At 45.4% G+C, this 25,214-nt stretch overlaps 1 protein-coding gene across 1 annotated transcript in view; it reads right to left on the bottom strand.

Moving 5' to 3' along the window:
• SH3BP4 (SH3 domain binding protein 4) overlaps positions 1-5,378 on the bottom strand; it is a 36,957-nt gene extending 31,579 nt beyond the window's left edge. The window contains exon 1 of the mRNA XM_053363844.1: positions 5,313-5,378. The gene's annotated coding sequence lies outside the window, so the exon portion shown is untranslated. The remainder of the gene's footprint in view (positions 1-5,312) is intronic.
• Positions 5,379-25,214: the final 19,836 nt, after the last annotated feature.

The following is a 25,214-nucleotide window of genomic DNA, read 5'->3' as shown; positions in this document are numbered from 1 at the left end:
CCCGCAACAGTGAAATAGCACTTACTTTTCAAGCAGCATACTGACCAGGAGCAAAATTTAAGACTAATATCAACCCCACTCCCAGCCTCACAATACGGATGCATTTTGCCCATTGTACTTTCAGCTTCAGAATAATTATGTAAACAGCAGTCCATCTTTCCAGATGGACCTGTGACGGCAAGGAATTTAACTCTGTGTTTTAGTTTCCATCTACAAATGGAAACTGAAGCAATTACATAGGTTCCTTCATGGGTGCAAAACTAGGGCAGACCTCAGCTCAGACTAAGGAAAAAGTAAGGAAATATAAATGCATCCTAGTTATAGCTGGGAGTCTCCTCCTCTTGAAAGCAGTAGGGAAGCAGGCATATTGACACAGTGCAAGGAAGAGTCGAGAAATCAGACGTGCTGGCTGGATGCTAAAAAGAAAGAAAACAGAGAAGGAGAGAAAGAGTGCTAAGCCCAGGAACAACTTCTGTCACGGCTAGGAAGCTGAACACACCAGGGGCTTCACAGAGAGCTAGGACTGGTAGGCATTAGCATGAATGTGATGAAATGAAAGCATATTAAAATTAGAAAGCACTAAACTGCAGCTAAATCACTGGCTACTACTTGCTGGAATCCAAGTTAAATGTTAATAAGTAAATGTATTCCAATAAATTGTTAGCCTGGGGGCTAAGAGCACCACTGTAGAATAGGCATCGCTCAAGAGCTGGAGCCACATGGCGTCTGTATAGCTCAAACATTCCAGGTCACAGATGCATGCAAGCCACTTGCTCTTGAGAAATATTATTGTAAGCCACCACATTTGGGCCATAACATTCTTGCACGCAGAAAGAAAACAGCATCATTGTCCTATTGACCAAAACAAAAACAAAAAAACACCTCCCTGATGCCTGAAAAAAATCAAATTTGCAATACTGGGTTTTTTAATGTGCTAGAAAGGGGCAGGATGCAAAAAATGCTCCATAGGCTTCTGGAAATCCTGGAAAACAGGCTCCACAAATAAAAAGACTAGACTTTAAAGACCCCTGCACAAATAAAAACCAATATTTGTGTGCAGTGATGGCAGACACGCATCTGGAAAAGTTGATTGCTAGATAAAACCTACATCCTTTTGTACATGTTGTTCTAGCCAGCATGGTTTGGAGAGGAAGACTACACATTACGCACAATAGTCTGTAAGAAAAGCCCAACACCTTTTATCTTTAAAAGGGGGCCCTGAGCTGAGATGTCACAGGGGTGTGTATCTGTGACACATACCTGCCTATTCCTCCCACCACCTGCTTTTCCTCTTTTTCCTCTTACGACCCCTTGCAAGTTTCTTTCTCCGCAAATACTGCACTAGCAGATAACCACAGCTAACCAGTCTCCCTGGCTCCAAGATACATAGGTTTTTCTTGCCAGGTAATTATAACTTATGAATGACAAAACATAATAATTAATAAATCAAATAAGTAACAAATCAAAAGGATTTCTCCTAAAGTCATTCTCTCACCATATATGGTGGACCCAGGGAGGCCCTCATTTGTGTGCCCCTCCATGTGAGGTCCAGACAGTGGCAATATGAGAACGGGGCCTTTTCTGCAGTGGCTCCCCATCTGTAGAATGCTCTCCCCAGGGAGGTTCATCTAGCACTTTCACAGTATATCTTTAGATGCCAGGGGGAAGAGTTCCTCTTCAACCAGGCCTTTGGATGATTAATTTTCTACAGCCTTTTAAATGTGTTTGTAGGGTGATGGTCATCATTTTGTTGTTTTTATTTTAACTATTTATTTGTGCATTTATCTTGTGAACTGCCCCAAGATCCTTCGATGAAGGGCGGTATATAAATCTAATAAATAAAATAATAAGAAGAACTAATTACAAACATTAGCTCAATAAACATTAGCTTTCAAATCTGCTGGAACTCAGGACAGATTTTTATATTTAAGCATGCCTGTATGCTGAGGACACCTCTCTCTGTAACATCCAAAAAAGGAGAGGCCTTGCAAGTCCTGGGCTGATGCCTAGACTCTGTGGTGAGCCAAAAAACTGAATCCTGGCGAGACAGAGGCACTGTGAGTGGGTGGTTCACAACCCTGGATAATTGGTCAATTGCCTGCTTTGGACGGGGCTGTACTTTCTCCAAAGAGCAAGTTCGTAGTGGCTCATGGACTCATCTTTGTTGCTAGAGGCCCAGCTAGCAGGACAGATGTGGGTGTTTCTGGATTGGTATACCCTGACAGCTGCCATCCATGCGCTGGTAACATCCAGGCTGGATTACTGCAATGCGCTCTTTGTGGGGCTGCCCTTGAGGTGGGTCCAGAAGCTGTAGCTGGCAGGATATTGCCAACAGGTCACCCCACTGTTGAAAGAATTGCACTGGCTGCCAATCAGCTACTGGGCTAAGGTTAAGGTGCTGGTTTTGGTGTATTGGTGTCCCTTGAAGCCCTGGCCTCCTTTGGCTGGAAGGGCAGGATATCAGTTTAATGAATAAAAATAAATAAATATCTGAGCCCCACCATATAGTTAAAAAAGACCTCAGAAATTCTTAAGCAGCAAAGCAGACTCAAACTGCATCTAGAAGCAGCTGCAGTGTCATCCAAGGTTTACTTAGGCAGAGTTTGCAGGCTCAGCTGCAATGGCCTGTGTCTGATCCACACAGTCCATGAAAGGCAGAATTCTCAAAATCACTTCAGGCAGTTTGCTTATCTTGTCACAAACAGAGCCATGACTAAGCCTCACAGTTAGAGGGAATAAAACAAGTGAGCCGAGGGTTTGTTTCTTCCACGCTGTCACCACACATAAATATTAAGGGACCTTCTCTTCCGAGACCATCATTTGCAAGCAAGGGTGCCAACTTGAGTAAAATATGGGAGGGGGCAGGTAAGCCCCACCCCACATAATTAACACACACACATACCATTTGAAGGGCAACACCCATCAACTTGGGGGGGCACAGCCCCTCAAATATTTTATTGGGTGGGCCGAAGGGACATTGGCCCCATGGAGTTGGCTCCTATGTTTGCAGGATCAGGACTGAGCCCGGCAGTCACTCATGTTGGCATGCAGCTCAAGTGCTGTCCCTCAGAATCCCCTCACCTGCCCTGTACTTTTAAAGCATCATCACTTCAAGCAGTCCTGGGCTCCCCCAAAGAATCCTGTCAAGGAGAATTGTTAGGAGACCCCTATTCCCCCCAGAGCTACAATTTCTACACAGTGACTTGACAATCAATCCCTCTTCCCAGGGAACTCTGCAGATTGCAGCCCTTTGAGGGGAACGGGGTCTCCCAACGCCGAGCACCCTTAACAAACTATAGTTCACAGGGTTCTTTCAGGGACTGTTTAAAGTGCTATGGTGCTGCCTTAAATGTAGTGAGGTTAGGGTCTAAGAGAGGGATGGGGAACCTTCCGCCATCCAGAGGTTGTGACTCAAAGTCCCGTCACCCCGCCCCCAGTCAGCATGGACAAAGGTCAGGGCTGATGGAGCTGTGGTGCAGCAACATCTGCAGGGTTCCCCATCTCACTGTAACACATCAGAGTGCATTAAGCGGCATTGGTCACTGTACCACCAAATCTTCCGATGTACCAAGAGTCCTGGATTTGTGTCTGCTGCAGCCTCTTGGACAGGCAAACTGTCTTGAGCGGGACCTGTCTAGAATTGGATACTACCAAAGTTCTCTCAAAACTTGAAGGCAAATAGCCCGATCAGAGTGATGCCAAGTAAATGTTCTGCTGCCCCCTGCTTTGTGGGAATAAGTAGGGTGTGTGGAGAACAAACTAAAGCACTAAGAACTGATTTGCCCAGTAGAATAAGAGAGGTCACATCTACTTTCTGACTCCTCACCAGCGGCCTTAGCCAACAGCTTTGAAAGTTTAGCTATCCCCATGCAAATACTAAAATGCCATAAAAAGATTGTTTTTCTAATCCGGACTGAGTTTCTAGTTTTATAGTACATTATAAATACTTAAATGTTTGTATCATCATCTCAGTAGATGTAAAGGGGGTTGGGGAGAGACATAACACAGGAACTGTTTGCGCTGCTATTCAGGTTGCTGCAATGATTTACACAACTAAAGAACAACCTTTTGCCCGTAAGCACTTTTTTTGCTACTATTAGCTATAGTAAAGTTTAAAAAAATAAACAAAAGCACCAGCAGAATATAATGTCCTGTCAATATCATGGAGGAATGACCAATTTTTTTCTGCTGCTTTATACTAGAAGATTTGGGGGCAACTTATAATAGGCTGCTTGGATAAGGATAATAAACAATGATAATTTTATTTATATCCCACTCTTCAGAGATAATTGAGAGCAGTTCACGCAATACAGCAACAAAACCTAGTAATTTAAGTTATTTAGCAAACACAATGAAAACCACAGCACACCCATCTATAATCTATAATCAACCATACAAAATACAGCCGTGGACAGAAACAAGCCAGACCGCCAGCCAACACAGAATTACCCCTCCCCAAAGGAACCGGGTCATCTTGATCACATTTCCCCTCCTGGTTTTACTAACATTCCCCCGTTTGCGGTGCTATGCAGGAGATCCTCAGAACAAAGCCTGGTTAAACTTTTGGTGTAAAAAATCGCCTTCGAGTGGGGTTCAAAAGAACAGCCATTGTTTTCAACACATCAGATAAGCCTTCTCCACGTGTACTCGACCGACTTCACTAGGGCTCACTCCCACGATCGCAGCCTTGGGGAACTGCGGCGGGTTCTTCTTCTGGATCCGCAAAGCCACACGCGGCGCCGGGAGGAGGCGCCGGTCCGGGGGCCCCAAGGGAACCCGCCGACCCCACTTGGCCCGATTTTCCCTTCTTTGCATCCAGCTGCGAGCAAAGCCGGGGCAGCCCCCGGCCTCCATCCACGTCGCTCGCCCCCAGCTGCTCTTCCCATTCTCCAAGGAAAGGAGACACCCCGAGCCGGATGAAGCCACCAGCACGCCGGAGCGAAGGAAGGGGTGCGGCCGAAGGCGCGGCGCGGGGAGCCGCGAGTCCCCCTCCGCCAGAAAGGCGAGCAGCGGCGCGCAAGGGAGCTCCCTCGGGGGGCGCGGCGCTGGGCCCGGCGCCTGGGCTTCTCCGCCCCCGCTCCCAGCTCGCATCCCTGTGGGGTCTTGCAGACCCCAGCCAGCATGCTCCAAGGGAGAAGCGCCCCCCCAAAACCCCAACCTTCCGCCCCCGGCTCCCCGCCCCACCTCGGGGTCCTCCGCGCACCATCCCTCCAGCCGAGAAGCTTCCCTTCGCCCGCCTCCCTGACCCCGGACTTGGAGGGAGATGTCTGAGCCCCGGGGGGGGGGGAGTCCCAGCCCGCGCGCTCCCTCACCTCCTCCGCCGGCCGTCGAGCCGCCCGCGCCAGGGCCAGCAAGGAGGGCAGCGCTCCGGCGCCGAGTCCCTCGCCTCGCCCGGCCGGGAAGGGAGCCGAAGAGGAGGCGAGGCTGGCGAGCGAGCGAGCGAGCGAGCGCCTCGGCGTCCCCTCGACGTCCGCGCAGGGACCTCCTCGCTGATGTCACTGGAGGGGCCGGGCGTGGAAGGGGGACGCCCCGCCGGGAGGAGGAGGAGGCGGAGGAGGGGGATGAGGAAGGCGCCCGGCGCCCCCAGCCCGCCTGCCCGCCCCCTCGGGACCCCCCCTCCGCCGGGCTCCCTCGCATGGAAGGGGAACTTCGAAAACAACAAGCGAGCGAGCGAGCGGGAGCCTTGCCGTTTCCCCCCTTGATTTCGGAGGGCTGTGCAAGGGGCGCCCTCCGCCTTTCGGGGGGGGGAGAGGCCCAAGCGCCACGGCCTCTTTCTCCGGGGTCAGAAGAGCGATCACGGAAAAGACGGTGGAAGGAGGGTCTGATCCCCCCCGGTAGGACTTGGAGGCAGAAGGCCAGGTCACCCCCACTGGGGAATAAAGAAGAGGGTCGCCACGGAGCTGGAGAGTTGCTTAAATATATACATTTTACAAATAACAAAATTCCTTCGGTGGTTTTCTAACTGTTCTCCATCAATTAATGAGAACTGAACTTCCTTCTGAGAATTATGGAAGGGGAGAGAAAATGTTGGTGGGATTTTCAGAGGTGGGGTATAGGACTGCCACCTGTCCTCTTTAAGACAGGATTGTCCCTTATTTCAAAGTAAAACGTTGTGCCCTATATTGATTCAATACAGGACAGTTTGCCCTTTATTTCTCCTATTTCTTCTCTGCTCCTGTACTCCCTCTTTCTCATGTGCGCCAAGCAGTGGCGTAGCGTGGGTTGTCAGCACCCTGGGCAAGGCAAGTAATTTGTGCCCCCTAACCCGTGGATTTGCACCCCCAACCCGTGGATTTGCGCCCCCTAACCCTAACCCCCAGATGTTGCGCCCGGTGCGGCCGGCCCCCCCTGCACCCCCCACGCTACGCCACTGGCGCCAAGTTAAGGATCCTCTCCAATTGCCTGCCTCTGCTCTTGCAATTGGCTTGGCTGGACAAACTGTCTCTCCCATCTTTCCTTCCCTTTTTTCTCCTTGCTCCCTCTCCTCATTCCACCCCAAGGAGGAGCAAACCAGGGCAAGGCTTCATGTGGTCCCTTCCAGTTGCCTGCAGCTTTGGCTGGGTTAAGGTGGCATCTGCAGAGCTGCAGCCTGGGAGCACTGGGCGCCTCAGAGACAAACAGGTTCTGAGGCTCTAGAAGCAAGCAGTTTGTCTTGGTGTAGCCCAGAAGCCCCAGTCCTGAACATGCAGTAGTTATTTATCTGCATTATATTTGAGAGAGGAGGGTGGGAGTGAAGTAGCTCCCCACAAGGCTCTCCCACCCCCCCAACCTGCCACTCTGTCATATTTTCTCTCTTTTTCAGAAATTTAACATGTGGAACAAAGCTCTCAGAATATGCTTGCCTTTATTTATTTATTTTGCTCTGGCCTGCAAGTGTGTGAAAGGGTTTGTGCAAAGCACAGACAGATCTACAAAAAATAATAATAATTGTGTGTGTTTCTGCATGTGACAAATTCCAGAGGGGCCGTAGGGCTGGGCTGCAGTAGATCATAATGGAGTGTTTTGAAGTAATTTCAGCACCAGGTGGAAAAGAAAATTGCCACCCCCCTCCACCACCACCACTCCTGCCTGCCTGCCACCATCCTGTCCTGTATTTTCCTAGAACAAAGGTGGCAACCCTAGCAGAGTACCATGTATTTGTGGCCTCTACCATACCTTCCAGGTTGCCAGAGCGTGTCTGTGAGCACTCCTCAAATCCTCTCGATGGTCGGCAGCCTGCTTGGGTGTCCACACTTCTTGAAAGCCTCCGTCATAGGCTGGGTCTTTCTGTAGGAGCAGGAGGGCCCCTACCATGTGCCTGACAGCTGTTTATTGTTTTTATTCAATTGAAATATGTTCACATTTAAAGAAATCAGTGCAGAAAGCGCCTTCTCCCTCTCCCCCCCCACCCTCCCACCACACACATATTGAAAGGAAGGGCTGCCCTCAAAAACAAAACAAGCCAGTGCACTGATCTCAGGTATTGCTTGCCAGCTTCCCATTCTTCAGTGAAAGCCCTGGGGTAGATGTTGTGAGGTTACGCCTCCCATGGAGTTTTCGCTAAGATCAGTAACTGGAGGCATTCAGGGAGACTGCAGAGCTGTGCGGAAAAGGTTTCCTAGGAAGACAAATACATCACTCATGGCCACCTCATACTGATAAAATAACTAAGCACAATGGCACAGCAACAAAATTACTGTACAGAAAAATTCCAGAACACCTTCCAAGTGAGGCAGAAAAATGGAAGTTTATTTTGTAGGTGAAGAAAACTTTCAATAAATTGAAGGAGGGATTTTGGCACATTATTTTGGCACATTACTATCTCAAGAGGGGAACCCCAAGTCCATTAAGTTCAGAGTCTTAAAATTACTTAAGTGCCTCATTTCCCTCCTCTATTCCTGACTCTTGTCAAGGTCCCATCTGCACAGGGGCTTTTGTGAATTCAGTCCAGGCAGCCAATATATTCTCCTCTGCTGCAGCCACGGAGGAGCAGCAGGCATCTTTCAGAGAAGCAAAGCAGACTGCCCAAATATCTCAGGGCTGTTTATATCCTGCCCATCTTCCCAAAGGAGCCTCAAAAGTTACTCATTGAGTTCAATAAACTTCCGCATGTGTGGGAATAGGATTGCAGCTTCATATATGTTTCCGTAACTAGCTAGCCAGGAATCAAGTTTGTGACAGTAGCAGAGAGTGCAGGTGATAGGAAACTGAGCTATTGGTGAATTTCCCCCTGCATTTTAGAGAAGCAGGCTTGATGATTTTATTTTTATATGCTTGATAGAATCCATCCTTTGCAGCACTGCAGGTTTGATAACTCCAGAACAATCACCTACTGCAGAGCGATGCAAGCAGGATCTGCCAACCCAAAACAGCGTAAGAGCCATGATGTGCTTTTGTCCCATCTCCTGCAATCTGCTACTTGCCCCATCAAACAGTGGAGGAGAGAGGGGAAATAATTTGTCTTCTTCTTTTGATCAGCTTCTGCATGTATTTGGAAGAGCTTCAGTTTCCTCATTTACCTTTGCATCACCATCTATTCCAAGAATGCAGTGCTCAGTGAATGGCTCTTAGGAGGGGTGGCATTCAGGGGCAAACTGCCCTGCTAGAACTGGTCAGAGGAGACATGACACTTCTGCACAGGCTCTTGCACTGCAAACGGACAAATGGAGAAAGTTCACCCCCCCAGGCTACCACATACCAGTGTTGTAGGGAGGGTGAACATAATTTTAGCTTGGATTGCCATTTTCCCCAAAGTGAAAATCCAGACAGAGTTGCTGAGCCTTTCTTGGGAACATCCCCCCCCCAAAAAAATATTTGGGGCTTTTCTTTGATTTTTTCAGATTTTAAAAATAAAAACAGCCTAACTTGCCATACGTCCAGGTTTTTCCTGGACATTTGGCCAATTCAGCAACTATCCACCCAGATGCCATTTTTCTGAGGAGCCCTATTTTAGCAGTGTTCCCAGTGTGGAAGTATATTCACTATGTTTATGTCAGACATAGTATTCTCGCTTGAGTCTAGGTCAGGGGAAACATGCTTCATGTTTTTAGGAGAAGCTGGATGAATATACTATAGCACTGTAGAGCTGGGAACTGGTCCCTAAGCATATCTGTTTTAAAAATTATTCTATTTTTTAAATATATATGTTTTTAAACTCTAGTCATTGATCTGATTTATTGCCTGCCCTTCAGCCTGAGATCCCAGGTGGGTTGCAAAAAAATGTTAAGGCAATATTTACAACACTTAAAAAATTACAATCAAGAAAATTTGGAGGATGCTGAAATGTGTGTCTCGGGTGCCCTTCTGTGGGGAGGGAGTTTCACAATGTGTTTGTACAGGCACCACTTGGGGAAAAATTTAAAAAGACAATAGAGCTGCCCACTTGAGGACTGGGGAGAGACTGCTGAACTGGTTGGTCTGTGAAGTGGATTGGGAAGCTGGCGGAAAGTTGGGCTCCATCAGCTGGAGAGAAACAGCTCCAGGGGAGGCCCACTTGCCCCTGTGCAGCTCCAAGTAAGCAGGCAAGCAGGGAGCTTAGCTGGGTGCCTGGGGCAGGACCTCACTTTCAGGCAAATGCCATTGTGGGTTTTCAACATCAGTTCTAGAATATTTTCAAGTGAATCGGTTTTGTTTTTTCCGTTCAACTTTCCCTGAAAAACTGTTCTGTGGAATGAAATATTCCTGACAATGCAAGTATCAGTAATCCACTCCATCAGTTCATGCAATGCAGCTAATGATTAACAATGTTGTTGTTGCATCTTTCACATAATAGCTCCATCACTGGGAGTTTTCAGCATGTGCTCATTTTGTTTACGCTGGCCTTTTCCTAGCAGGCAGGCAGCTGCGAGCAGTCAGAGATGAAGTCATCACCACATGGATGTTCACCTGAGCCCATTCTTAACAGATTGCTTACAAAGAAGGAAGTGGAAGCAGCTCTTAAAAGGCTAAAAATAGGAAGGGAAGAATGCCAAAGAAAAGACCCACTGCATGTATGATCTAGCCCAGTGAAGTCCTTGTAAGTCCCATTTCTGTCTCTTTCCCAGTGAGCTTATAATAGTGCTTCTTTCTGGCAGAATAATGTCTAGAGTCAAATGAATCTGCAGCTGAAAATCAGAAACGATACCAAAACCTTAAAAAGAGATTCAAAGATACAGTGTATAACACTGAAAGGATGTTTTCTGTCCTGCAAAATAATCGAGAACACAGTGTATCCCGTTAGATGATACACAAAACCATGACACAAGATCCCTTTTATTGCTGAAGGCCTTAAATAGGCTATTCTTTATTGCAGGCATGTTCCATTTAATAGTGTGCTATTGTACTGCTTTGTGTAGAGAATTATTGTTTTCAAAATAATCACTGAAGGGCACATTTTGCTGCTGTTGGTGGAAAGCTTGCTACACTTCACTTTTTCTTTTTTATATATTAAACTTATATGTAGGAAGTATGTTCCCTGTGAACCTAAAGAGCTGGAATGATTTGGAAATGTACCCATTGACAGGATGTTAGGAAGCAACGTGAGACTGGTTAAACTCAGTGGTGCAGAAAGCTCTCAAGTAATGGTTCCTCCACCCCTCGTTCTTATTTTATTTTATTTTTTTATTTTTTTGTATATATATTTATTAGATTTTCCAATTTTATATAAACACAAAAAGAAAAAGAAAAAGAAAATTATTAAAAACAAATCCATTTCAATAACAATCTTTCAATAACATATTTCTTTGACTTCCTCATACCTCCCCTTCTTGTTCTCTAGTTCGAATTGTTAATTCAGTAAATCCTAATCTCTTAACTTTCCTTTTAAAGTAAACCTTGTTTTTCATTCAACTATTTTTCCTAAATTTAATAACTTAAGCAAGTTTAATCCCCATTATCTTTATCGTAACAGCTATAGACCACAAAGGTTCAATCCAGCATCTTTTCAAAGTTCATTAATTTTGTAGTATTTCTGTAGATAATCCTTGAATTTCTTCCAATCTTCTTCTGCTGACTTTTCTCCCTGGTCGCGGATTCTGCCAGTCATTTCTGCCAGTCCCATATATTCAATCAACTTCATCTGCCATTCTTCCAGAGTAGGTAAATCTTGGGTCTTCCAGTGCTTTGCTATAAGTATTCTTGCTGCCGTTGTAGCATACATAAAAAAAGTTCTGTCCTTCTTTGGCACCAAGTGGCCGACTATGCCCAGGAGAAAAGCCTCTGGTTTTTTCAGGAAAGTATACTTAAATATCTTTTTCATTTCATTATAGATCATTTCCCAGAAAGCCTTAATCTTTGGGCACGTCCACCAAAGGTGAAAGAATGTACCTTCAACATCCTTACATTTCCAGCATTTGTTATCAGGCAAATGATATATTTTTGCAAGCTTGACTGCACCCCTCATTCTTATTTTAGGCTTAGAGGCAGACCGGACAGGAGATTGGTAGATCTGTGCTCAAACAAAGAACTGCCCAAGTCCCACTGAAAAAACAGAGCTGAGGGAGTGTGAAAGAGAAGAGTAACAGAACCAAAAGGGGAGGGGTGCAGAGTCTCCTCACATGTTCACTTTCCAAGCAGAATAGGGAGGATAGAGGGAAATGAGCCTAAGGTAGGGGATGAGTTCAGTGTTGTTCTCCTTCCTGTTAAAATTAGAATCCTCTCCTTTCTTTCTACACACAGAACTCCCACTGTCACAGGTGGGTCTAATAATAATAATAATAATAATAATAATAATAATAATAATACCTGTCTATCTGACTGGGTTGCCTCAGCCAACTCTGGGCAGCTTCCTAAATCGGTTGCTCTCCTTTCTATCCTCCCAAACATGCAGTGCATCTCTTTCCTTTTCAGGCAATAGCAATGCATGCAAGCCAGACTCTGATGAGTAGGCATGGCAACAGACAGGATATTAGTACTGCATACAAGTCCCCACATCACACAAACAATTTATCTGATTTTCTGTGGGGAGAAATACACACTGGCATTTTGAGTTTAACAATGTTGTGTGGATGCTTGAAATTGAAACTGAAATACTTTATTGTCACTTGTACAACTTGTATGCAGTGAGATTACACGAGCACCCCACTCAGCTCTCTTAGTTTTAATTCCCCTTACTGACGCACACCCACAAACTCGAAAGTCACCTGCCCTGTTGTTATCTTTTCATTCAGCAGCCTAACAGCCCACGTGTAGAAGCTGTTCTTTACCCTGTTGGTGTGACTAATCATGCTTCTATATCTTCTGCCTCAGGACAGGAGATCAAGAAAATGCCGGCCAGGGTGTGAATCATCCCTGAGAATTTTCCTCACTCTCCTGAGGCAACGTTCTTCCGCTATTTCATCCAGCGGATTCACAGGACAGCCCATAATATCTTGTGCTGTATGCTGCAATAATCATCATCATCATCACCCACCCCATCCCACAATAAACACCCATCTGGAAGCACCCTAAGTTGTGTTTGCTGCCAGTCTTGTCTGTTTACTGTCAACAAGGGTTGCAGGGCCCCCACCTCTAAGGCCAGCCCAAGACATGTTCGTACTGGATCTTAATGGTCCTCATCCTCCTAACACAGAGCATAACTCACCAGGAGATTTCCATGCATAATTTTTATTGAATGAGCAGAAGCTGCATAAAATGCATACTGTGTTCCTGCTCATTTCGGAGTATTTTGTTCCACAAGTCAGGTCAAGCTGGTTCTTACTCTGTCTTGCTTAATGACATCCAAAATCTTCTGCCTGAGGAGTTGCTTCATTGTAAGGCTGCCTTCGCCTATCCCTGCCCTGAAGTCTTGATTCCAAACTTGTCTAGACTTTTCTCATGTATATTCAGAACAGGATGCTACAAGCAGCCACTGATGTTACATGTAGTAAAATACACAATCAGAATCTGAGAAAGCACTTGCCCACTCCGCTGGATTCTCACTGCACAGCACAGGCTCAGTTTTCTCAGCATGGCTTTGTTTGATATGCGTGGTGAGTGGAGCTTACCCCACTAAAACATCTAACCATCCCATTGCTGCTGCAGTATCTCCTAAGGTGGCCTAGCAAAGGAATATTTCCTGAAATGCCGTCTTCCTCCTGTGAGCCACATGCGGCCAGTTCAACAAGCTGTTTCCAGATGAGGTGCTTTTTGTGTAATGGTTTGTTTAATTTTGCAGGAGGTCCATGTGGCACTAGATCATCCACACACACACCCAGTGCTACACCCATGTTTTTGGTTATTGAAAAAAATGTGTTACGGAGAGAAAGAGCATAATAACAACACAATCTGTTTGCAGGTGTGAACAGAAAAATCCAGCTGAGGCCAGGTTGGGGGAGGGGGGGGGTGATCCCTGGGAAAGCTGGATGGTGTATTGAGATGCCTCTTCTTTCTTGATTTCTCATTGTGCGTTTCCTTTTGTTTCCTGCACCACAAGTCCTTTCTTTAAAGACTTTTGCCTGTTCTGCAATACTTTGCCTGCAGCACTTCAGCTCTCACAAACTCTTAATTAATTACTTCCTCTCCTGAAACAAGATGTCCTCAATCTCTTTGCTGCCCTTGACTTTTTTTAAAAAAATGGCAAGACCACAACAATATAAGGTAATTTTATTTGTGAAATTGACCAGAAAAACCAAGGGGACAGTTTGACATTGTCTAGAGAAATCCAGCAGGCCATTTTCCTGGCCCAGTTGGAATCTCCCCTATACTCTCCGTGACAGGATCCCCAACCCCCCCTAGGGCATGATCCATGGGTTGCAATTAAGCTCATCATCATTAAAAAAATAAATCATAAAAGCTGACCACTATTTTGAGCAGACAAGCACTCTTGTCACTCTTTAAAAATAAAAGTACACAATGACACAGTTCCCAAAGCAATTCTCTGGTATTCTGTGTACCTTTTTGCCCATTCTATCTTTCATGGGAGAAGGAGAAGAAGAGAAGAAGAGTTTGGATTTGATATCCCGCCTTTCACTCCCTTTAAGGAGTCTCAAAGCGGCTAACATTCTCCTTTCCCTTCCTCCCCCACAACAAACACTCTGTGAGGCGAGTGGAGCTGAGAGACTTCAGAGAAGTGTGACTGGCCCAAGGTCACCCAGCAGGAGCGGAGACGCGAACCCGGTTCCCCAGATTACGAGTCCACCGCTCTTAACCACTACACCACACTGGCTCTCAGTGCATCCGCTTTCTCTAGCAATGGATTGCACCCCCCACCCCGCTTCATTCTCTCTCTTCCTCTCCCCTCCCTGCCTTTTCACACTCCTGGAGCAAGGCTTATTTCTTCCTCCTTATATTTGCACAATAATCCCTAGGATGGGGCTACTAGTAGCAAATCTGGTCCAGCTAAGAAAGGGATATTATTGCAAAAGTTGGGTGCCTCTGCCTCTCTCTGCCAAGCAAGATTCCTGGGGGTTCCAGGCACTAAGACTGTGATTTCCTGGTTTAGCCTGCATTTTAAATCTAAGCTCTGCCATCTTCCCTTCAAAACTCAAAATGTTATTGTTCCCTATCTTTAGCAGTTATGGGTGCCTTGGCACCCACAAAGTCTGTTACACCAGATCTGTAACTATTCTTGATTTATAGCTGCAATTAGATGTGGTAAGAGAAAGATGCTTTTGTCGTCAGACAGCACCAGTGGGCATACACATGCATGTTCAGGCATCTCTTAATCCAGAGAAAGTATGCAAGATAATCCATCTGTTTAAACTGGGTGAAGATACATTACATTTACAAATGTGGGTTCAAAAATTCCCTCACCAGTTTTCCCCGGCAACTTGCTGGTCCAACACCTGGGGTTGCCATAATATACCTAGTTCTGCCCAGGGTGTGTTTTATTTATGGCAGTACTGACCAATATGAAGTACTGGTGCTTCTTTTGTTGCTACCCATGGCAGTCATTTTGTGTCCGTACTCATGGCACTTTTATCAATATATGAGCATCAGCACCTCATTTTTTAGGTAACATAAGCCCTGGTTCAGCCCATGTAACCTCTCTTTAGAGTATCCTGGGTAAGAGTCTTAGGCCCAGCACAATGGAACAACTGCACTGGTGTGTTGCCCTGACCCAAGTCCTTACACCAGGACTACTTTGAGGCTCCTGCACCAGTTACTGTTCCTCAGTCCTAGCAAGAGCCATTGTGCCACTCATCCATCCAGTGTGGTTCAATTCATTGGCTTGAAGAAGTTTTTAGAAAGTCACACCTGTAAAATTAACATTTACAATCAAGTCTGAGTATTGAGTCAACAATAGATTATCTAATTAGCACTAAGCATCAGGAAGTGCTGTTATTCAGACTCTCTGCCCTAACTAGTTTGGGAGATAGCAGGATCTCAATCTTTAGTGCATCTAAAGATAGTCAGCTTAGGTGCATCTGAGAGCAACAGGACGTGGAATGATTGGGCAAAGCCTGAACATGTGCCTAAAGCTGCTAATTAATATGCAAAAGTTGATGTTTTTCTTTTCATCCTAAATTAAGCAGGGGTTAATTTAGGATTAAATTTTAATAGGATTGTCCCTCAGGTATATTGTCTAGACAGAAAGGCAGAATGAAAGCTAGTGAGTCATTGTAGTGTAAAAGAGAGAGTTTTTCCAGGCAGACTGAGGTTCTACGCTGAACCAAGAAGCAACCTGGGTGAGTCTGGGCCAGTCATTCTCCCTCAGCCACAGGTTACTGTTGTTTAGAGTGCTTATTTTAAAATAGTGCTTACCGTCTGCATTTTTGTTAGTATTTGTATCATGATCACCAACATTTCTCCAATGAAAATAGGGATGTCCTATTCAATAATGATAATGATAATGATAATAATAAACCACACCCATCTGACTGGGTTCCTCCAGACACTCTGGGTGGCTTCCAACATATATAAAAACATAATAAAACATTTAAAAACTTCCCTATAGAGGGCTGCCTTCAGAGGTTTTCTAAAGGTTGTGTAGTTACCTATCTCCTTGGCTCAGGGGTCACATAACTCCACACCTTCCAACATTTTTCCGATGAAAATAGGGATGTCCTACCAGGGGCGCCATCAGGGGTTGTGGGGCCAAGGGACCCCCAACATTTTCAAGGGGGGGCTGGGCCCCCTAATTCTGTGGTGGCCATGCGCACATGCCACAGGGAGTGCTCACATCACTCACGCATGCCATGGGGCGTGCTTGTGTCATGCACACTTGGAGGGTCTGTTGTATTAAAAATCTTTAAATTTTGTTTAAAAATATTGTCTACATGTGCCCTTTTAATCAATCAAAAGGTTTTCAAGGGGAACTTCCAGAGACTGAGCCTGGACATTCTGTAATCAAAGCAACTGTTCCGTGGCCTTTCCTCAGACCTCAGAGTTGACCAGAAATGGTGCAAATGAGAGTTTCAGATCAGGACTGAGTTACTTGCCAGTATCTGAACTAGCAGGCGTCAAGTAGGGAAGAGCAGAGCATTATAAATGTAGCTGCCATCGTACTGTGTCTGTTGCTTGCTGTTGTAATAGATTTAACATGAGGCTGCATTTTAAAATGCAATGTACTTGTAGCCTCTGGTGGTACAAGTATTATGACAGCTAGTAAATCACTACAGTCCTCTTTGCATTGCCTTGTTCTTTGCTGGTGCTTCCTAAATGTGGAGATACTCAGTGCCTGCTCTCATGCCTTATTTTCAGCACAGTATTGATTGCCGGCATGGGAAACAGAACAGATTAGTTTTATCTTGCTCACCCACTCTGTTGTGAGTTGCATCCCTGTGTCGGTTCAATAGAATAAACTCAGGGCCCGCCTGTTGTATGGAGTCAGCAAAAAGGATATGAAGCACAAATGGGTGGTAACATTTATTCCATAGTCAATAGTGAGAGCCAGCATGGTGTTAAGAGCGGTAGTCTCGTAATCTGGTGAACCGGGTTCGCGTCTCCGCTCCTCCACATGCAGCTGCTGGGTGACCTTGGGCTAGTCACACTTCTCTGAAGTCTCTCAGCCCCACTCACCTCACAGAGTGTTTGTTGTGGGGGAGGAAGGGAAAGGAGAATGTTAGCCGCTTTGAGACTCCTTCGGGTAGTGATAAAGCGGGATATCAAATCCAAACTCCTCCTCTTCTACCAAGTACCAGTTGATCTGCCCCCACAAATTTGTCCAGAAATATTAACAACAATTGTATTGTTTATACCCTGCCCACCTCTTTTTGTAGAACTCTAAGTAGGAGACAGGATATTGCAGCTGTCTGAACAATAAACTTGATTCAGAACTTGGCATCTGCACACTTTGGCTGTGATCCTAGACACACTTCCCCAGAAATCAGTCCCACTGAACTCAGTGGGGCTTGCTTCTGAGCAGAGTAGGCATACACAGGACTGAAGAATAATTACAGGGCACAGACAAGGTCAACATTTATATTCTGGATACAAATGGCCTCCACAGGACTTCTCCATTGTGTCCACTGATAGTTTGCAGTTGATTGTCAATAGATTTTGGGCTCTCTCACCCCTGCCTACCATTGCGCCCAACTCCTATCCTAACCTCCTTGACCAAGGTGGTACTCTAGTTAGTGATGTGGGATTTTGCTCAGGTTGGCTTACCAACAACCTCCCTGCCTGCCTGCAGCTTTACCAAGAATAGGTGGACCTCCGACTAGGTACCTATTAGGTGTCAGGTCCAGCCCCCCCCCCATGAGGCAGAGTGAGGCAGTCACTCCAGGCTTATTTGGGGTATCATGAAAGGTAATTTGTTGTTGTTTACTGTTAGAGAGGAGATTTTCTGATTCAGTTGGGATTTTTGTCTCAGGTTCCTTGGGTACTGTGCACATTGAATAGGGGCGGAGAGGGGGTGGAGAGGGGGCGGAGAGGGGGTGGAGAGGGGGTGGAGAGGGGGTGGAGAGGGCTTGTCATTTGCTGCTGCATCTTGGAGAGCAGAAAGTCCTGCACTGGCCCCGAGATACATAGATGGGAGTTGGTCAGTGACCTCATGCCTCTCCGAAAGAGCCAGGACACAGTTTGCCCACAGTCCCCTTGAGAGGTGCTTCTATTCAAGGTGGATCAGAAGAAGCCTGATTCCTTCTCTTGCTATGCTGAGGATATCTACATTGCTTCATTTAGACACATAAACATTTAATGACTCAGTAGGGAAACATAAAATATTCAAAAGTCATTCTGTCACTTAGCAAAAAATGAATCAAGGCTGTTCAGGAGTAATACATTTTCAGAATGTGAAGATCAATCAGCAGTTCATCATGTCACATTTCAACATTATGGCAACTTTCCCTTTCCAGGCCAACACTAAATCAAAATGAATTACAGAAGGAATTTCAGATTGGCACAATATGATTACCTGAGCTGGACGCTTGCCATGAAATGATGTCTATCATTCTTCTTCTTCTTCTTCTTGAAAAGTTTCATTAGGAACACTGGCTATGGCTAAGGCTTCAGTTCTCTCTTCATAGCCCCTTCCAAATTAAAGTCACAGCTGCAGCAGCCACTGCCATTGCAGGCCCCCCACATAGTTTGCATGTGGTGTGTCTTGTGATCAATTATGTGGGGCGGGGCTTCTCTGCCCCCCCCATATTTTATTCAAGTTGGCACCCCTGAGTGTTGGTGTGTTAAATAGGATTTATTCCCAGGTGAATGGAATTGCAGGTATGTAGGCTAACATCTGTTAATTGGCTGTAGTTCGACAATATCCTTTTTGAGGTAAGGCAACCAGAACCTTAAACAGTATTCCAAGTGCAGTTGCATCATAAATTTCTCCAATGATATCATCAGTTTTATTTTCAAGCCATTTCCTAATGAATCCTATGTTAGCATTCATTAAAAAAGGGACTAAAAATGTAAGCAGGATTTCTTAACCGTTTTAGAATGCCTTTTAAGACACACAGGCTCCCAAGCGCTTGGAATCCTTTGAAGGGGAGAGTCCTGGAGACTTAGGTATTGCTGTCAGTGCTCAGATTATTGGAGGTGGTGTTGGGAGGGAGCTTAATGAAGTTCTCAACTTCCTAATAAGATGTACCGTCAAACAAATGTAAATGATAATGTCCTCATGTTATTGTTTTCCTAGGCAATTCCCAAAGTTTGAATGAACTCTCCACTGCAAGTTGCAAGTTAGAACTGTTTGTATTCAGCCATGGCTTGGCTTTCTCCTGCACAGGAACCTCAGATAATTCATTTACTTGATTTCTAGAAGCCAGCTTTTAAGAAAGAAAAGTATCAGTGCAGCCTTGTCAAGGAAAAACTTTTCCCTGTGCTGCTGCTGTCATCTTCCCTGCGCAGTGGGGCACTGCTTCCTTCACACTGCAGGACACTGATTTCTCGGTTTCTTCCTGAACTCACTCCTGTGTTCACTTGCAAACTTTTGCAAAATGATTGTTTTTGTGTGTGGCAAATGTGGCAGGTCTGTCCAAAAGAGAGCCTTGCCTGAATCTGTGTGTGCTTCCACAGTCATTGATGCCGCCTTTTACAGTTTCATTCTGGCTATTCCTTGCACAGTTCAAATTACAACCTTCCATCGTGACTGATCTGACCCCTCACACTGTTGCCCTGTTGCAACGCCCACTGTCTTGCTCTCACTCCAACTTGGCAAATTGTGATTGCTTTCCCCAAGATGAAATCCAGGTCCTCAGGGCAATATTTTTCTTAGTCCTGAATCCTGAGTACCAATTACAACTTGATCTTTAATTAGTTAATTAATCTAAAAGTTCTCCATAATTACATGGCTGAAATTACATTCTAAAATCCATAAGGAAATATTCAAATGTTCCCCACTCCTTCTGGGCTCGCATATTGACCTAGCTCAGTCGGTAGAGCATGAGACTCTTAATCTCAGGTTTGAGCCCCACATTGGACAAAAGTTTCCTGCATTGCAGGGGGTTGGGCTAGATGATCCTTGTGGTTCCTTCCAATTCTCTGATTCTATTTAGTTAAACTTTGCAGGGTGAAATGTTCCTGTAATTTGTGTAACTCTGTCTCATAAAAAAGTTTCTTCAACTATGTTTGAAGAAAGAGGAAGAACAAGCAGATGGTAGGTCCTCTGTGTGGAGAAGACAAAGAAATGCTATTGGGTGGCAGAGAGAAGGCAGAACTGCTCAACACCTACCAGTACTTTGCCTCTGTCTTCACCTGTCTGGGAATGGCCTGAAGACGAGGACTGGGAATGGCAGACCAGCTTCTCTCCGATGGAGAGCTGGAGGGGGAGGAGTCACCTCCCTTGTCCACAGCATGTTCAGAAGCAGAGAGAGACAGAAGCCGAACAGCTTAGGGAGGAGTTACCCAGTTTCAAGATAATGACAAGAGAGCCAGAGGGGAGGGAGCAGCTAGTTGAGACATCTCTTGAGAGCATGGAGGACCCCCCCTCACCACAGACTTGGAGGTCCAAACAGAGAGCAGAGGAGTCAGAGGGAGGGAGGAACTTCTTGTTGGCGCCCAAAATGCTGCAGAAGCTGGAAGGAGGATTAGACTAGCCAACTGCCCTCCTTGCGGAGAGCTGTGTATTTGTGCTTGCAACATGGTGCTGTAATAGAAGGACTATAAATCTATCAACTGCTTCTTAATTCTTATCTGTGAAGTTACCAAAGGAGGGGAGGACTCTCCATGCATGACATCACCCAAAAGAAAAGCAGTGCCCAACCTGGTGCTAACAGGTTAAATGAAGTAAGGCAGGAGCCCCAAAATAGGAAAAGACGTGGTAAGGGAACACCTAGCTACTTTAAAGGAATGTGAATCTCCAGGACCTGATGAGCTCCACCCAAGAGTACTAAAGGAGTTTGCGGATGTAATCTCAAAGCTTCTATGTGCATTATTGGAGAACAGGTACGGTCCCTGCAGACTGGAGGCAAGCAAATATTGCCCCTATCTTCAAAGGGGGGGGGGAGAAGAGCTTGGTAACTAGGAAAGGTCCTAGAACAGATAATTAAAGTGTTGGCCTGGGAGTACTTAGAAAAGCATGCTGTGATTACTAAGACCCAGCATGGGTTTCTCAAACACAAGTCATGCTAGATAAATCTCTCTCTTTTTAAATATACCGTATTTTTCGCTCTATAAGACACACCAGACCATAAGATACACCTAGTTTTTGGAGGAGGAAAACAAGAAAAAAAATATTCCGAATCCCAGAAGCCAGAACAGCTAGAGGAATCTGGCTTCTGGGATAGCCTCTTGCTGTTCTGGCTTCTGGGATAGCCGGGCGAAGCCTCTTCAGGACAGCAGATGAAGGCTCCCCCAAGAGCCGCGCTCCCTTTAAAGAGAAAGGGGGGAAGGCTTTTTTCTCCGCGGGAAAAAGCCCCCAAGAGCCACACACACGCTCTGTGCGCTCTTTAAAGGGAGCGCTGAGCAGAGCCTCCCGCCTGCATTCACTCCATAAGACACACACACATTTCCCCTTACTTTTAAGGAAGGGAAAAGTGCATCTTACAGAGCAAAAAATACGGTAGTTACAAGCTTGGTGGATCAGGGGAATGTGGATGTAGTGTGTCTTGATTTCAGTAAGGCTTTTTACAAAGACTCATATTCTTGCAAAGAAGCTGGTAAAATGTGAGCTGGATGAGTTAGCAGTTAGATGGATTTCAAGCTAGTTGACAGACAGAACCCAAAGAGTGTTCACTAATGGAAAAAAGTGACAAGTGGGGGGTTGCAGGGTTCTGGCCTGTGCCCATTGTTGTTCAATAATGGTTTTTAGGCTGGAAGAACCAGCTGCACAAATATAAGATGAGGAACATCTGGATTGCCATTAGTACACATGAAAAGGATTTAGGAGTCTTAGTAGACCACAAGCTGAACATGAGTCAACAATGTGATGCAGCAGCAAAAGAAAGCTAATGTATCAACAGAAATCAAGTGCCCTTATCAAGGCAACTAACAGTACCACTCTATTTTGCCTTGGTCAGACCACACCTGGAGTCCTGTGTCCAGTTCTGGGCACCAATATTTAAGGAGGATATTGACAAGCTGGAATATGTACAGAGGAGGGTGGCCAAGACTGTCAAGGGTCTGGAAACCAAACCTTTTGACAAACAGTTGATGGAGCCCAGTAAAGAGGAGACTGAGAGGAGATAAGCTAGCCATCTTCAAATATCTAAAGGGCAGATGGAAGATGGAGCCAGCTTGTTTCCTCCTTCTCCGGAGGGTAGGACTCAAACCAAGGCTTCAAGTGACAACAAAGGAGATTTTGACTAAACACCAGGAATAACTTTTTGACAGTGCATTGCACTGGTTGGACAAGATGACCCTTGGGGTCCCTTCTAACTCTGCAGTTCTATGAATCCATGATTCATTAAATATATTCTTAACCAACAAGGGCAGAACCTCATTTCACTGTCTACTGTGGGGGATTTGTATCTTTCTGCCTCTCGGCAACTGAAGGTCCCATTATTTCTCATCTGCACTTTCATAATTCTCACCCAAATGGCATTATAAACAAAGAGCCTCTTGTCAGGCTTCACTCTGATGACTTTAAACTGTTCAAGATAAGCTTTTGGCAGTTCTGTATCCGGCTCGCTTGTTGCAAGCTGAAACATGCTGCCTTTGTGTATGAATGCATTTGTTTTTCAGTGCTTCAGGGTCACAGTAAATGAAGCAGTTCAGCTGACTGCCCAAGAAAACAAAATAAAAAGTCTGCAAGTGTATTTTTTTCTGGCACTTTTATGTTTACTCCAAACCATGGGATCTTGAAAGCAGCCAGATGTGCCATGAGCAGGGCTGGCCCTGCCTTTACTCAAAGGGAGCATCAGGTGCTGGGTGGGCAGGGACAGCAGCTGCCCTCTGGCTGTTCCTCCTAAGCCCCAGGGCTGCCACCCCCCACTGTAAGAAGAGTTGCAGGGCTTTCTCTGCTACAGGGCTGAACAGCCCTGGATAACCCCCGTATGAGCCTGCTGCCTCAGGTACAAGGGGGACACCTGCCCATCAGCAGAGCTGAAGTGAGATCCAGCTGCCAGCCCTGGTGCCTCCGTAGGTGGAGAGGGGGAAGGGGCTCCGTGTTGTCTTTTGCCTCAGGCAGAAGCATGTCGCTTTTCAAGGACTATTGATAAATCAATCCCGCTTTGAGAAAATGATGGGATATCCCAAATTCCCCTTGAATATTTGCCTTTTTGCTGTTTCCTGATGGCCCTGATCAGCACCATCCAGAAATGACATGGCAACAGAGACTTCCTCCTGTGTTCTGGTGCAGTGGATTGCCAAGCAGAAGTTGGGCCTCCTTAAGAAATTGCCAGGTTTCTTCAGGAGGCAAGATGACCCTTTCATTGTGCAGCTGTTGTTCGCCCAGAGCAAATCTCCTTAAGAAGAAAGGAAGTAACCAAACTGCACAGCAGCAACACACTGGCTCAGCCTTTGTACTGCAAATAAGGGGAGAAATGTGCATTTGGTGATGTTTTATTATTCCCAAATGGGGCGGGGGTCTCATTTGTTGTAAGCAGTTTGTTGTTCTTTTTTGCTAAACCACTTAGCGATTTATTTTTACAATCAAGCAGTATATATCATGCCATGATGTCATGGCGTAGCATGCATGTGCCAGCACCCATGGTTTGGGGCCCAAGTCAGCACTACTGACCCCATCCCAACCTCACTGCTGCCCTGTCCTATACCCACAGCATCCCAGTAAGTGATAGTGATGCTGCCGCTTGCAGTCCAGCCTCTCAGTGGCTTCCTGCCAGCCACTCCTAGTGATATCTAAATAGAACTGCCATAGCTGTTTACATGTAATCTGAAATAAAGCAAGAACCAGGTAGCTTTGCAGATGTCAAATACCACTTCTATCTGTTAAAGAAGCTTCTGGTACTTCTGCTATGTGAAGGTCTGTCATCCAGTGCCCAGGAGAACTTAACCAGAAGCCTGCTTCTACTCCCACAAGATTTGCCTGATAGGATCATCAGTTTCAGCTTGGCTGAAAGAAGGAGAGTTTGAATAGTTACAGTGCAGCAAAAGGAAACTTTCTTCGACTGCATCATCCTGGGGACTCAGCCAGTTAACAATATCCCTGTGCGCATTGACCACAAGATTTGGTTCAGACCCCAATTTTGCCTTTGTAACTGTGATTCAACTTGGACCAGTGAAGAGGCTGGTTCTGCTCAGGAGTCCGAATTTAAATCCTTCTCCCCACCCTCAATCACTATTTGGAAATCAAAACTTGTTTTCTCTTTTGACGGAAGTGAATGAAATTTGCAGGCATAATAACTCTTTCAGAATGGTCGAAGCCTGCCACATTACAGGCAAATAAGTCAAAGAACATTTGTGCTGAACATCTCTAAAATACGCCCCCCCACCCCCAGGAACTGTCTCTAACTTGTTACATTTTTGGCCAGAATTAGGTGAAATTTGTGGGCAAGGTCTCTTCTTAGGGCATGAATCTTGGGCAACTTTGGATTTGGGCTACACTGCTTACTTTCTACCACATAGCTTTTGAGGAACTGCAGTGTTTTTAGAGGAAGGGTTTCTATCTGAACAAGCCAGACAAATTTAGCATTCAAAAGTACCCGGTTTACTATGTGTGGAAGAGGACATGGCTGGTTGGAACCCTGAATAAGAGCATTCCTCCCCATAATAAGCTGGGCACTTTTGAATACCAAAACCAGCTTCCTTCTGGCTCTCTCTTCTTCTGTGGGGATTCTTCTGTACTTAAACCCCATCTAGCAGAACCATACTAATGAATGGACGAAGGCGAATGTGACAAGCTGTGATTATAGTCATTGTACATTTCAGACATTATTGGTTCTTTTGGCAGGGGAATTAAATGCAGTATTGCCTGCAGATTTCAGTACAGCCTCCACCTATGATTAAACTAAATTTGTCTGGCCTCTTCAGATAGGACCCCCTTTGTCTAAAAATATTTCTGTGGCTTCCAACTTAATTGCTTTGATGCGTTCAATACATATGGTGCAAAAATAAAATAATGTAGCTTATTTTCCATCAAGAGGTCAACAGTGGCAAAAAGTCTCAGGCTGGCCCTGAGTATAAAGCTACACCGTTATGTGACTAGACCTAAAAATTCCTCTGGCGTTTTAAAGGTAGCTTATTGCAGCACAAACTTTTATAAGCATGAAGTGAATGGCAGGGGAGGATATTACATACGATAAGCTTGTTAGTGTTTAAGTTGCCTTGGGATGTTTCTGATTTTAATATCTTTTTTCACATATGAGTTTATTACCTTCTCAAAGCATTAGAGACACCGAGTTAAGTAAGGGTTATACAGTATTTTAAAACCCAAGTATGTAGAAGATCAGAATTGTGTTTACTTATGGAAAGGAAATCTGAAAATGTAGTCATATCATGGCTAACAAAAACTGTACTGTTTCAATCTCAAAGCGGTTGATTGCTAAAGTTCTAGTAAA

The sequence above is a fragment of the Podarcis raffonei genome, chromosome 1 (assembly GCF_027172205.1).
Source record: "Podarcis raffonei isolate rPodRaf1 chromosome 1, rPodRaf1.pri, whole genome shotgun sequence".
NCBI lineage: Eukaryota > Metazoa > Chordata > Lepidosauria > Squamata > Lacertidae > Podarcis > Podarcis raffonei.
The sequence above is the reverse complement of the archived record's forward strand: the minus strand, read 5'-3'. Positions and strand labels throughout refer to the sequence as shown.